The 14,105-nt window shown below is 49.0% G+C and overlaps 1 protein-coding gene across 2 annotated transcripts in view; it reads right to left on the bottom strand.

The window, feature by feature from the left end:
- The window catches only part of LOC118215695 (ankyrin repeat domain-containing protein 11-like), a 111,551-nt gene that overhangs the window by 79,322 nt on the left and 18,124 nt on the right, over positions 1–14,105 (bottom strand). For both annotated transcript variants that reach the window (XM_035396647.1, XM_035396646.1), the window contains exon 2: positions 7,863–7,934. The gene's annotated coding sequence lies outside the window, so the exon portion shown is untranslated. The remainder of the gene's footprint in view (positions 1–7,862; positions 7,935–14,105) is intronic.

Below are 14,105 nucleotides of genomic sequence, written 5' to 3'. Positions count from 1 at the left end.
CCAGGCCCAGACATAACAATCCAGATTCAGCTGGCCAACCTCAAAAGGCCCCGACGCTACAGATGACAGGACCTGACTGCATCGCTGCAAGCACACGAGATACAGCACGGCACGAACCATCAGCCATTTCAGCCTTTGCCGATACAGCCAAGCTGCAATTACGGCGAGATAAATAGATGGGACGCAGAGGGGACGAGGGCTCTGGCATTCAACCTTTAATGTATGATTAGATCAGCGGCCTAAAAATAGACGCGAACCCTCAGTGGGCCCGAAGCACCGAGAGATTACAGCCGCACGGCCAAAGCACAGACTGTAAAGGGAGTCCAGATATTCCACCACAATGGCATCTGGCAATTAGATGAACATATCGCAGCCCGTTCTGATTTTCCGTTCTCTTCTTTTTGAAGGAAGTTCCGTCTGTTCGGACCCCAGCCTGACCGCGGCGGGTCTGCGGGGGCCCGTGGGGGCCTGTGGGGGGGCCCCGTCGGCAAGGCCCACTGCGAGTCCGAGCTCCACACTCCCACACAACATTAAACTTCTAATCTGCAGCCAGTTAAACAGCACAGTCACTCTCCAGAGGGAGCGAGGGGATGGGGGGGGCAGGGGAGTGAGTGAGGGAGGGAGGGAGAGGGAGAGATAAAGAGGGAGAGGGAGAGATAGGGAGGAAGAGAGAGAGAGACTACGATAAACAAAAGTGTCACACAGTCAGGAGGAGGGAGGGTCAAGGAGGGTCAGGGCGACTGATGTCCGCTTCCCTCCTCCCCCAGTAAAATGGCTCCGCTGTGCTGGAACGCATCACATCAAAATGTGCAAAAAAGCTTTATGTACATAACCTGAGCCCACAAGAGCGCTCGAGAAACGCTTTTAGGCTGATCCGGAGAGGGTTCGAGCAGCGAGGCGACGTTGACGAATTAGAGGTGAGAGGAAAGGAGGTGACAGCCGATTCATCTCCCCCTAAGAGCCTCTTTCATCATTTGTGTCAAACATCGTACCCAGGAAGCAAACAGCAGCTATAAACATCTGCGAAAGCAGGCCCGTGTATATTCACAGTGCGGACGGCCTGACATTTTATGCTCTATACCAATAACGGTAAAAACGGTTCGGCAAATCTTGTTCTCTTGTCGAAAAGATAAAATGCGCAATATTTATCAGAATCCAATTACGGCTAGCGGGTTGAGCTGAAACAGAAAGAGCGATTCTGAAACAATGCAGCGTTCTCAAAGGCGCCCCTGGTTCTCTAATCAGCAGCTCGGAGCGCTAAATAAACCACACCGACGTGTAAACACTGGCAGGCAGGGTACACTGTGGGAGGGCCCCTGGAAGCCAAATTAAAAGGAAAAACACTAATTTGTTCCACTGGGTTTTTGCAGTTCACATGCCTGGCCTGTCTTAAGGCCTGGCAATCACTGTTTGATGCTCTGTGGAGGAGTGCACCGTGGAGCAGTGCTGCACTGAGAGTAAACTGTGAGCGGCTCGCTGGACTGAAGGAGTGCGGGAGGAATGCTGAATGTTTTTCTGCCGCTTTTTTTCAGTGAGCAGAACGTGACGACAGACAGCCATTTTACTGTCTGTTGCACAAAGGAAAACTCTTAAGTCTTGCATCTTGCATTTCAACAACATAGATAATCACTTAATAGCCAACTTCACCAGTAGTTGTACTGTACATTCCCCAAATGTAAGCATCTAGCCAAATGAAATTCAATTTGACAGGTAGCCTAATAATAATGAAAAAAAAAAGTTAAAATCTGACCTTGTGACTGGAATGAAAAGCCCACAGTGTGTATGTACTGTACTGGACTGCTAAGGACACCATTTTGAAAAGAACACACAATACTGCGTGTTTTCCCAGAGCTGTCAGGAGAAAAGGCCTTGGGCGGCCTGACGCACAGAGTAAGCCAATGGGTGAGCCTGCCTCTGTCTGTGTGACTGGGCTCTTTCCAGCACCCTGTCCCTGGAGGTTTACATATCTCACGGGAATGAGAACGGTCCGGGCTCCAGCCTCTGCTTTCCCATTATCACTTATCCTCTTCCATCTCACACCTACCCCTTCCCCTCTAACGCAGGTGCAGACACGGAGCCAAAACATCCACGCAAAGCCATTACAATGGTGGAGGAACACAGAGAGCCTGAGTGCTCCTGAACAAACTGCAGGAGAGCGAGCAGGGAGATAAGGCAGCAGCGATGTGGGGCTGGCTACGCACCCGTTCTCCTACAGAGGGTCACCAGCCAAACCAAACCCTCACCCCACAGACCAGCACTGCCCACCCCAATCAGACACACCAATCAGACACACCCGGCACAGGCACAGTGAACTGAGAGAGGTGAACAACACACCACTGCATCATGCACATGCAGGGTTTTTTCTGAAAAACCAGCACGCATTGCAACAAGCCAGGCCTCCAGAAAACCGTGACCGTTGGGGAAGACCATCGGAGGGGTTTATTCCAACATACCAGCAAACACTCCAACAAGCCAGGCCTCCAGAGAACCGTAACCTCTGGAGAATATTCGGGCGGGAGACATGCAAACCCGGGCAAAACGAGGATCAGTAACGGCGCACAACCAAAAGTCATTTGACCTGAAAGGCTGACGGCAGCCTGAGCGCTGAGCTTCGTGGGTGAGGTTTGTGCGGTTTGTGCCCTGTATGAAAGCGCCCCGGCTGGACTGGCACAGATTTGCGGGCTGCCCGGCTCAGGCTCAGCGCTGGTGGGCCGGCATTCTTTCCTCCATTTTCCGCCTTTCATGAAAGATTAGTTCCCCCGGTGCAGAGTTTGACCTTCTACTGCAACTCAATCTAGCTGTGCTCTGCCCCGGTGCAGAGTGGCATGACCATGAACCAGGAGCCTAGTCCGGGCAGGTCTGCAGGCATCAGCAAGCGAGAATCTCACAGAGGGCGCTCGTATACCTGCTGCGACTGCAGTCACTGCTCCAATGACAAGTGAGCGCCTGCTTTCAGTAAAGGTGGAGACCACAGGGACAACTCTCATACTCTGTGTGAAAGAGCGCTCTTTCCCATCAAATCCTAAGACAGTGTCCAGTTTTCAAGATCCTCCATGGTCAGGTTGTATGCTGCTCTGTCTTTGTAACTGCAAATATAATGAATTTAACCAACCATCTATACTATATTCTCAAAGTAAACCTTTTTTCTTTTTTTTTTTTGCATATGATCCAGACTTTGCTTCTGCAGTGTACCCTTCAAAATGAGACCTTCACAAATCATTCAGGAACAATCCCATGACATGACTAATTGTGGCATACTCCTTACATGTACTGTACAAATGGTCAGAAGCACAGATCGTTCCATCTATTACTCATTAAGCAAGTGGCTCAAATAAATGTGTCAGATAAACAGGATACTTAAATAATCTGCACTTGCAGAAATTGAAAGTAATTTTCTGAGCCACATCAAGCTAGAAAAAACAACAGCGAAGGTTTTTCCCTCTCATTTACATGCGAGAAGGTGCAGGACGTACGTGGGACTTCCGCCATTTCTGCAGCATTTAGCTGATGCGCTACAGCGTGCAGTCAGCAAATAGGGCCTACATTAACACACACCGCAGACTTGCCTTCTGAATAGGATAATAAAGTAGACTCCAGGTACTGTTTTTTGCTTGTTTTTTGTCCCATTCCTGGACCTAGCCAGCTAATTAAGCAAGATAAACCCTGTTATTTTTATTAGATCTTTATATTTTATATTGTTGTAGTCTGTCATTCAAGTCAATGAATGACCAATGCATTTCTCTCATGCCCAAATTCAATCCAGGGCTATGGGTAGAATGCATAAACTTAAATGTACAGAACCCTCTAGCTTTACAGTTTTCTCTTTGTTCAGTCAACATCCTAAGTCATTTCCAGCGCACGCACACACACACACACACACACAAACCCAAACACACACAAATAGCCTATATAAAACCAAAGATATAAACATATAAAATACACAAAACGCATATATGTGTGTACTTTTGTATGCCACTTCAGTTTAAATCCGGATTATTTATTGCCACTCTTTCAATAAACCAATGGATCAATTCCTTTCCTATTAAAAACGGCCTGATCTTACACACTGCCTGAAACGACTATCTGCTTACATCAGCAGCAGCATAAAGCAGCCGATCTTCAGCTGATGAAAGACACATTCATCACGCATGCAGCGGTCAGGCTGCTGAAGGGAACGGCTCGCGTCATTGGCTGAATATTTGCCAGGGGAAGTGAACGCTGGGTCCTGTGAAGATGGCCCGGGCTGCACTGCGCCTAAGTGATTGCAGAATGGCAGACAATCAACACCTATTGTGTGCTGACTTCACCCGCTTCAGTCCTGTCTTCAATGCTGATTGTCCTGAAATGCCTGATTGTAACAACATGGGAATGAAAAGACTCTGGCGAAATGGAAATTATTATAAAGGTTACGCCATTTACTCCACATTTTCCCTCGCAGGTTCCAATTTCTTTGGGAGGGATGTGCTTCCTCAAATTTAGCACATAAAGCAGGGGAATGGGAATGGCTGCAGGCTTGGGGTCTTCCAAAGGAAGATCTACTCTAGAAATCGGGTTTAAAAGTATAAACAATACAGAATTCAGCTGACCACTGACAAAAACGCTTTAAAAAAATATATATTCCGATACAAGGCTCAGTTTTAAGTCTTAGAGACTGTTCATTCTCCAGGCACTGCACAATTATGGGAGATCAACACTATAAAGTTGGATTTCTGGCTGCATATGACTTTGTTCAAAAGAGATGCCGTGCTTGACCACAGCAAATCATTTTCACTTTAATAATGGCCAAAATATTAACCCGTCAATCGGTTCCTGGCCATTAATCAACCAAAGAAAGAGCAGGTAGATGTTTCTGAGGAAGGTGATTTTAATCAGGGTCATAACACCACCCACAGTGCTATTGGCTGAACATAGCTGGCTAGCCAACATAATACATATGAAACAAACAGGTTTCCACTTGAGTTCCATCACACTTGGTTCAGCTTGCTAGTCGTTCACATTTCTTGGTTCTAACGTGTCACATCCTTGCTGCAAAGCAGCATGGTTAGTCTGGACTGCTGATGTGGGGTCTTAAATTGAACCAGTAGCCTAATAAATGTATTTATGAAAGGTGAGGGACTGTCCCATATAACAATACACTTTACAGCTGAAATGAAAAGCACATAGCAGGTACATTACTCCACGCTGAAAAAGTATCCTAATCTTAGTCATCTGAACCAGTCAAACCTACAAGCAAAGCCATACAGAGACTCAGTAGCTCTCTAGACTCATGCTCTCCGTTTAAAAAAAAAACTAAGCAAGTTGAAACATTTTTATTGCATTCCCCCTCTGTAAGTCTGCGTTTTTCCACTAATGTGCAAACGCGGTTGCGGTTCGTATTTTTGCCGTAGTGTTATCAAGGTGTGACCGCCATCGCCCGACACGGTCAAACACATTTTGAGTATTCACATCAGCCCCCAGATTTCCCGTACTGCGCATCCCCATTAAAAATAATGAATTCCACCGCGGGTGCAAGGTAGGAAATGTGCTTTTTCAAACTGTGCGTTGCCGCCGTAGCCAGCGCTGGAGAAGGCGCTTCCGCGCGAACAGGGCCGCCGACAGTAGGGTTCCACTCCTCGGCTATGACTGAAATGTCCTTTTGCAGGGTAATGCTAGCAGCCCTGCGCACAGAGCGCCGCTTGTTTGAGGCACACAGACCCTTTCAATAAAGCATTAGCGTGTGGCCGGAGAGGAGGGGAGCGCAGAGTATTAGGGAACAAAGCCCCTATAGTTGTCTCAACTTTAGCTATGCCGGTTATGTAATCTGACTGGCAGCGAAGGCTTCCCTGCCCCGAGCGCGGCAGACTAATCCCGCCGAGGGCCGGGGGGCTGGTTTTAGAACCCCGCTTGTAACGAGCGGAGCCGAGACAAAGGCCCAAAAAGCGCCGGGGCGACAGGGAGCCCCTCATCAGCCCGACCCGTCCAGCGCCGAGCACCGCAAGCGTACACTAGCGCACGGGCAGGTCCACAGCCAATCACGGAGAAGAGCCCTTTCCACAAAAAACACTGCCACTGCCCCTTCCTCTGTGCGTGTGTGCCCACGTATGTGTGTGTGCGTGCGTGTGTGTGTCCACGTGTGTGTGTGCGTCCGCGTCCGTGTGTTCACAGGGGATTAGGACAGTTAAATATGGAACTGTTTTTTTTTTTTATAGCACTGGATGCCTGGAAACTATGCGCGTGGCATCTGATGAGGAGAGCTTTGGTAAAAGGGCCAGGCAGCTCTGTAACCCGTCTCCTAGGTTTCCACTCACAGCCTGCAGATAGAGTCTTAATGCAGGTGAACAGGTTCCCGAGTGCTTAAATCTCCTGACTGAGGGGGATTAAAACATTTTTTTGAAGAATACAGTGGGATATAAAGCGGATTCTCTGCCTGCCATTTTCTTTCACACAGACCCGCTATGTTCAAGCTCGCAGGGGTCTGGATTGGCTGGCATCAGCGGCAAAGGCAGCCTTTCCTATAAGCAGGCTGTGCAGAGAGCGTACTGAAGAGCAGCGTACAGGCAAGCAACGCTCCATGACTGTGCTCTCTGGAGGGGGGGGGGGGGGGGGCTGGTGCCGTGACCCAATTTCTCACCCTAGTTCCTGAGAGGAGGAAGAGGAGGAGGCGATGGAGTATACACACACACACACACAGGCAAAAACACCACACAAACGAAAAAAACCAAACACAAACCCAAGCGTACGTACACACGCATACACATTTATAAACACATGCACACACATACATGAACACCCCACAATCCTTTCTCTGCCTCATATGACATTTACCTTTTCAGCTCAGTATAAGCTGCATTTGTGATTAAGTCACTGTGGCTCAATCTTTCCTGCGTTACTCTGCATTTCCCTCTGTACCCTTCACATATCCCAACATCCACTGCAGCACTGCGGTGTACTGAAGCAGGAATGATGTTAGAGGAAGAGTGCTTGTAACCAGAAGGTGGCTAATTTCACTCCCTATAGTGAGGCAGCGGGGTTGTGCGCTGGACCATAGTACTCAAAGTGAATTGCTTCAGTAAATATCCAGCAGTCAGGACACTCAGATCCGCGTAAGACAGCAATGCCAGCATAAGGGTATCTGTCAAGCAAATTATAATAAGAAGCACTTTGCCCTGATCTGGCTCATCAAAACAGAACCATCATGCAAGTAATCAGACCCAACTGGATTCCTACAACCAACGGTCCAAACTCTGGCCTTTATGACTAACAAGATGATAGAGGGACGGGCCTAAATGGGCACCCTGATGAACACCAAATACACTGAAAGCCAATCAAGCTTCATGGTTGTCTTATAATGAAAACATGCACACAGCAAGAGAAAACCGATTTGTGTGATAGAATGACTGTGCTGCTTCTCCTCTCCTCTCCTCTCACAAACACACTAGCACTGCCACTCCAGCTGCTTCACCCAGAACACTTGATAATCAGCCATAATCTTTCCTAAGATATGAGTCTAAGCTGCTTAGGTGGAAACCCTTGTGCGGCGGGTGCGTGCGTCTGCTCTGACTCCGCACACCGGCACCGCACAGCTGCGCAGACGGGGGCCGCGCAGACGGGGGCCGCGCAGCCGAGCGCCACGCTCCCGCGCACCAGGGGAAGCGAGCGGGGAGGAAGCGGCTCCATCGCTCAGGAGCAATGAGACACAGTGCAGCCCGCCCCCCTTAAGACCACAGACGCGCAGTGTGCGGGCGGCTGTGAAAACAACCCAGCCTCCCTCCACCGGGTCCAAACCTCAGTCTCGAGCTCGCGACTCTGACGCTGTCCCCTCGCGCTCAGAACCCCCAGCCCCGCCAGACCCGGTGGGTGAACAGAAGGAGGGAGATATTTACCGATTCCATGGTTGTCTTCAGTAGGGTGAGATTTAAATCCGTCAAAAGGCAGTGGAAAATTCCCCAGAGGTCCTAGGAAGCAAAGGGAAAAAGAGAGAAAAGCCAGGATTAGAGAAAAGTCTGCTCTGAGTTCCACATTCCTGACCCAATATGGCACGGACAGGCCCGTCTCCCCCTCACACCGGCCCATTCGGGCCCAGCTACACAGGCACACTGGTATGAAAGGGAAGGCACTGCACATTCAGCACAGGCTCTGGTACTTAATATGTGCGCTGAGAATCTTTAAACAGTTTTAATTTCAATGATCTTTCTGAAAGAGAGCCCTCACTCTCCTGACACCAGATTGTGTTTAGGTTCAAGGGCGGTGCGGGAAGGCATTTCAAAGGGGCTTGCACTTATTACATTCCGCACATCACTTTTCCCTATGAATGCCTGTCACACGCCCAATAAGCGTTATAAAGTTAATTCTCAAAAAGTTCATACTTAGTCTCAAGGACACAGTGATCAACGCCCTACAGCAGAACTACAGGCTTGGTTTCACCGTGCAATCTTTCCGGAAACCACCGCTGAGGCCGAGCGCAGTGTTTCTGAAGCACTGTGTGCTGTGGCACTGGCCAGCTCTGCAGGTGGACTGAGGCCAGGCCAGGCCTGCGTAGCGTGTAGCGTAGCGTGCTACGTAGTGCAGGTGGACTGAGACCAGGCCAGGCCTGCGTAGCGTGTAGCGTAGCGTGCTACGTAGCGTGCTGCGCACCGATATCCAGCAGGGATCCACCAGATTGCCCTAATCCAGAATCCTGAGCGCGCCCATTTTAACGGGGGGTCTAATCGGACTGAGAAAATCCCCACTCCTCATCGCAAATATCCCTCCACAGGAAAGAGACCCATGGATTCAGCCGCAGATCTCAGGATCTGGCAACACACAAAACCAAAACCTCCCAACTCAAACTAAAACTGAGGAGGTTTCATATTCCAGTGCCACTCCGTAATACTGAAAGGGAAAAGAGCCTAAAATAAGAGCACATAAAACATTAAGGGCAGATTTTCTTTCAGGCCTGAATGGTTTTTCCCTAGCAGTGCACAAGCCGCATATGTTAAAATCTCATTACGCGATGGTGCAGCCATGTCTCTGGGGCCAGATGGGAGGACCTCCCCCTTCTCCTGGCCACGCCCCGCAGCCACACACTGGCCCTGCACGGGAAGCACAGGCCCGCAGGAAGCTGCATGCCTACGGCAGCCGGAGAGCCTTTCGTTTTCACCGGAGAGAAGCTGCACTCACTCACACAGCACAGACCTCCAACTGCACGGGGCTGCACCTACAGCCATTAAGGTCACTCCGCGACTCCGGCACTTTGCAGGGCAAGAGGCAGCTAAAATAAGCATCTGGAAAAATACCCAACGTAGAGCCTGGCCTTTAAAAAGCGTTCGGTCCCACAGGTACCACGCGTTTATTTCCAGTGCAAGAGCACAAGACAAACTCACTCTGAGGCCACTGCTGACCACGAGCTCTCCCCCTGCAAGCATAGTGCAATAAACCCAGGGCTGGGTCCAGTGTAAGCAACTCTGAGCACCGCGCCGTGAGCAAGGCAATGCAATACAACCGCACAGCTCTCGCTAAAATCAGACGGGAGCTCAAAATATTTAAAACAACGTGTTATTTTCGGTTTTCCATTTAAGCCAATTGTGTTAAAGTTGGAATAATTCAGAGAATCTGCACCCACGTTCCAATCTATTTATACCCCAAGTGTGTCATTCCACAAAAGTGGTGAGTTTTCAGCGTGGAGACAGTTTTGTAATGTTTGAGAGTAGCTTCTCCGATACAAGAGGCTTTGATATCTGAGAGGGAAAAAGCACGCACCACTGAACGAGTCTTAAATCACTGAGACCTGACGTTAAGAGCAGAGAAATGAGAACTGACAATTATGTCAATATAAACATCAGACTCCTCCCTTTGTGCTGTTTAGGCCTTGCAAATTCTAACCTGGTGCTGTCCATCATAACGGCATATTCTGAGCTGACATAAATGCACTCATGGCTGCAGTGTGCGCACCACGCTCTTCAATATATGCTACTGCACTACATCAGCATGGGTGTTTGTCACTGTTCACATCAAAGCATTGCCTGCAAACTGGAGGAGAACTGAAAGCACGTTGTCAAAGGCAACCGAGTGCAATTCAATGCCTGCTAATGACGGTGGAGGAAAAAAAACTGTTCTATAAAGCTTGAAGAAAGCAATAGCTGGACCATTTAATCACTCGTAGAATTATTTTTCTGGAGCAGCAGCCCAACTTTTAAGACAGCCATTTTGCGCTCAATCGGTGAATTACACTTAGGCTAAGTCCAAAGAGACAAGCCTGCCGCAGCATGCGATGCGACGGTTCATGTTTTCGAGTTCAAAGTGGAACGCGAAAGTCCTTGTTAGACATCAGATGAGGGTCTGCAGAGGCTTGGGCGGACCGTGAAGGGGAACGCATTCATTTTGGCCTCCTTGTTTTGAGCAGGAGGCCTGAGGCTTTGATGAAGGCCCTGTATCCACATGGAGGAGCGCTTGAGGCCCAGGGGAACGCTGCCTGCCCTTCACTTCCTGCCCTGTCCCAGTCCCCCTCTCACGGCTCCGCGGCGTCCGGCAGGGCTTCACACTCAAAGCCTGCCGCCGGTGCCCCCAGGAAGCCTGGAGGTGCGGAGGGCCGTCTCCCCTACACTCACACCTCCATATGGGCATTCTGCTCACACAAGGAACACTTACTCAAGCTTACTCAGAAACATACTTCAGCAACAGAGCCTTGCAGATGCAGCAGCAACAACAACAACAAAGTCCAACACAAAGCTAAATAAGGCCCACTTTCTTCAGCATATTTTATTTTCTGGCTGCGGTTCAAGTCAAGTAAGCGGAATGAGTCGAGGAAAGCCCCAAAAGTAGAACATTTATATCAGACTAATTCAATCACTCAGATCTGTGACGTACAGATTAGAAACGGCACCGTTTAGGCGTATTATGTGTGACTTTGCGTGTCGAGAGAGTAAAAGAGCAAAACCCAAACTGTCAATCTGCAACACTGAACTGTAAAGTTTCAGAATTCAGTCCCTTGTAACTGGTGGCGGGACCGCTCACTCCAGCAAACGAGCGCTCACCCACACGTCCATAATTGGTTTTGTAGTCTAATGAAAACTACAAGGCCCAACCAACAAAGATAAATAAATTCATAAATAAACTGAATTCCACGTCTTTGCCTGTGTGGCAAATCGGTTTATGTGCATTTACCGATTATTATAAGTGGTGTATTCACATATGTAACATTTTGCATTTATTATAGGCTCTCTCTGCCTTGTAATGAAGGCATCCACAACATGCTATGGGGCAGCAGCAGGTAATGTTCAGCTCTGAAATAAACTGTATGGGAAATTACAGCCCTATACTATCTTTAAATGCAGAGAACAAGAAAAACCACCAAGCAATCCATCTCGGCTCTCCTTACGAAGTTTAATGCTACCTAAACCATTTTTGATCATCTCCTAGTACATCACCACAGGAAATTTTCAACATCAAAGAAGAGAAAAGCAAAAGCACGGGGTCCGTGGTGAGCAACAAGCACGCCCAAGCAGCCGAGGGTCATTTTCCTGGGAGGCCGTGCGGTTCCAAAAGCAAGGAAGGCTCAAGTTTTAGCAGGCAACAGGGTCGCATGAACCAGCAGCTCAGCTCTGATGCTGGCAGGTGCAGGTTTTAAATTCGGGGGCCTGCAACTGAGCTGTGTCAAGTCACCGTGGCTCTGGGCCCCGGGGTCTGCTACGGACATTAGCGAAGGCTGGAGCCAAGGCTGGAGCCAAGGCTGGTCTGGAACACCACGGAGAAGAACACGCCTGACCGGCGCATGACTGCCCACTGGCCAGAGCCCCGAACTGCGTCAGAGAAGAGGGAGCAACACCAGCCACACAAGCACTCCATTAATCAAGGAGGATTAAACACTAGACGCGTCCACATCAGAGTTAAACATACCACTTAATAGTGATTACCGAGCATCATCTCTGCATGTGCATAATAGCATAGCAACCAAATGAATGGTAAAGGCTAATTACATAGTGTTGCACTTTCGCTGATCACATCCACACATAAAAATATAGTAAATGACATAAAAGGATGTTGCAGATCTTATCTTCTCTTGCTCTGCTAACATAGCTGGTGGAAGAATTGGGGGAAAATAGCACTTTAAAGCGTCTAGTTTTTTTTTTTTACCAAACACCAAGTTTGAGTGCTAATAGCCTGTGGCTTCACAAATTTTTGAACCTTTGGGATGCTGGGCATTGTGGGATTAAGGAGGAGACGGGTTCTTTAATGCTTGCCTCCGGGCATCTCCAGCCTTTCTCCCGCCTCTCTTTAGTCTTTTCTCCTCCTCCTCCTCCTCCTCCTCCTCGAGGCATTGGATTACAGGAGCTGCTACAGTCTGCACAGGCCAGTCAGCTCTGTGTATCTGGGAACTCAGGACAACACCCTTCTTTCCATTCCCTCCTTCCTGTGTTTCAGCTCCTGTATCGGAGCGAGGGCTGCGTGGTGGTACAGGTCCCTAACAGAGTCCCAGCACACCAGAATGCAACGCTGCTCGAATACTGATGACCGAAGAGCAGCAGCTCCTTCATCCGGCATGGTTCTACACCCAGACGGCCCTTCTGTGATCGTGAGGAAGATGACTTCTGTCACAAAAAAACTACAAAGTGTACTCTCAGCCACAACAACTGAAAGTGGCATATGTAATCATTTAGACACCTTATCGTGTGATGAGGGGTAACCAGGAATCTTATGTAAATGAATATTAGCATACGTAGATGCAGAAACACACAAGACAGGAAGCTTGAACACAAGGAAAAATTCTGATTATCAGCCTAGTCTCATCCATAAATCGTTGTATTGTACCCTGCATGCATCGACAAAGGGAGTCAAACCTTTCCAGGAAATATGAGCTACTCTAAAAGTAAAGAGATGCAAAAAAAATGTTGTTTTTCACATTTTGTGTCCTGGCCTCATGATCTTTTTAAAGCATCCAAAATGTCTTTTGTGAAATGACAGCAGCTTAATACGACAGGAACTAGAGTCCAAACTGCTACATTTCAGGCATCAGGTATCAGCTGCAAGGGGCTTTTTGTAATATCTCACTGATGCAAATCAAATTCAGCCATCCTGTCTGTTCGCCACACGAGAAAGGAACTTGACCCAGTAGCCGAACGAGGGGAGGGGGAGGGTGGACCTAGAATAAGACCGAGAAATACAGACAGAGAGACAGAGATACTGAGATAGTGATGGATAGAGGAACGGAGAGAGAGAGAGATACATAGAGAAAGACAAAGATGGAGTGATAGAGAGGGACACAGAGAAAGAGCCAGAGAGAGAGGGAGGGAGAGGGAGAGATAGCTAGAGAGAGCTGCTGACTGAAAGCATAGGAGGAGGGTTCCTCTTCAAAACATCTACATTATTGATCAGGCTGGCTGCTGCAGGGAGCAGGCCCTGCTTATTCACCTCCTACACGCGCAGGAGAGCCAGTGCAAACACACTGCACGCCGCCGAGATGCCACAGCCCAGTCTGGAGCAACCGCAAAGCCCTTTGTGCTGCGTGAACAAAATTACTATTCTAATTTTCTCCAGCCGTCCGCTGCAAAAATATATCAAGATTACTCCGAGTCTCTGTTTATCTGCAAATCCTTGACTAAGCTCTTCTCGACAGACACACGAGCACGGAACACACCCAGCCTGACATCCCAGACGCGTGGAGCACATCGATCCGGGCACGGCAGCCTGCTTAATATGATTCGGGAAACGCCGTCTCACCGCCGCACATATTAAAAGTATCGATATCCATCAGAGGAGCGGTCTGCAGGGTCTGGAGCATTGTTACCGGGCCTGCCTGCCCACACTGCGCATTCCAGCTCTCCCCCGTCAGAGGAGAGAAGCTGGAAAAGGAATTGAGAATCAGCCCCACTCCTGACACAGTTACCAGAGCCCCTGCTCGCCTTTCCAAACATCCAACGTTCCGTTGTCAAGGTAACCAGCTCTCCGTACTGCGAAACATACATTCCCAGGCATTCGAACGCTAACCTTAATTTAAAACGTGTGCGTGCCATCTGAGCACGCCCGTGTCTTTTCTCTCGGGCAGAATCTGCACGGCAACAGGGCGCTCTCTCCATTCACAGAGGGCCGAGGGGCTTCAGCGGGCGGCGGCGCTACCGCGCGCGTGACGGAGAGCCCTGCCCGAGCCGATC

Source organism: Anguilla anguilla, chromosome 16 (genome assembly GCF_013347855.1).
Source record: "Anguilla anguilla isolate fAngAng1 chromosome 16, fAngAng1.pri, whole genome shotgun sequence".
Classification (NCBI taxonomy): Eukaryota; Metazoa; Chordata; class Actinopteri; order Anguilliformes; family Anguillidae; genus Anguilla; species Anguilla anguilla.
Note: the sequence above shows the minus strand (reverse complement) of the source record. Positions and strands in the feature narration are given on the sequence as shown.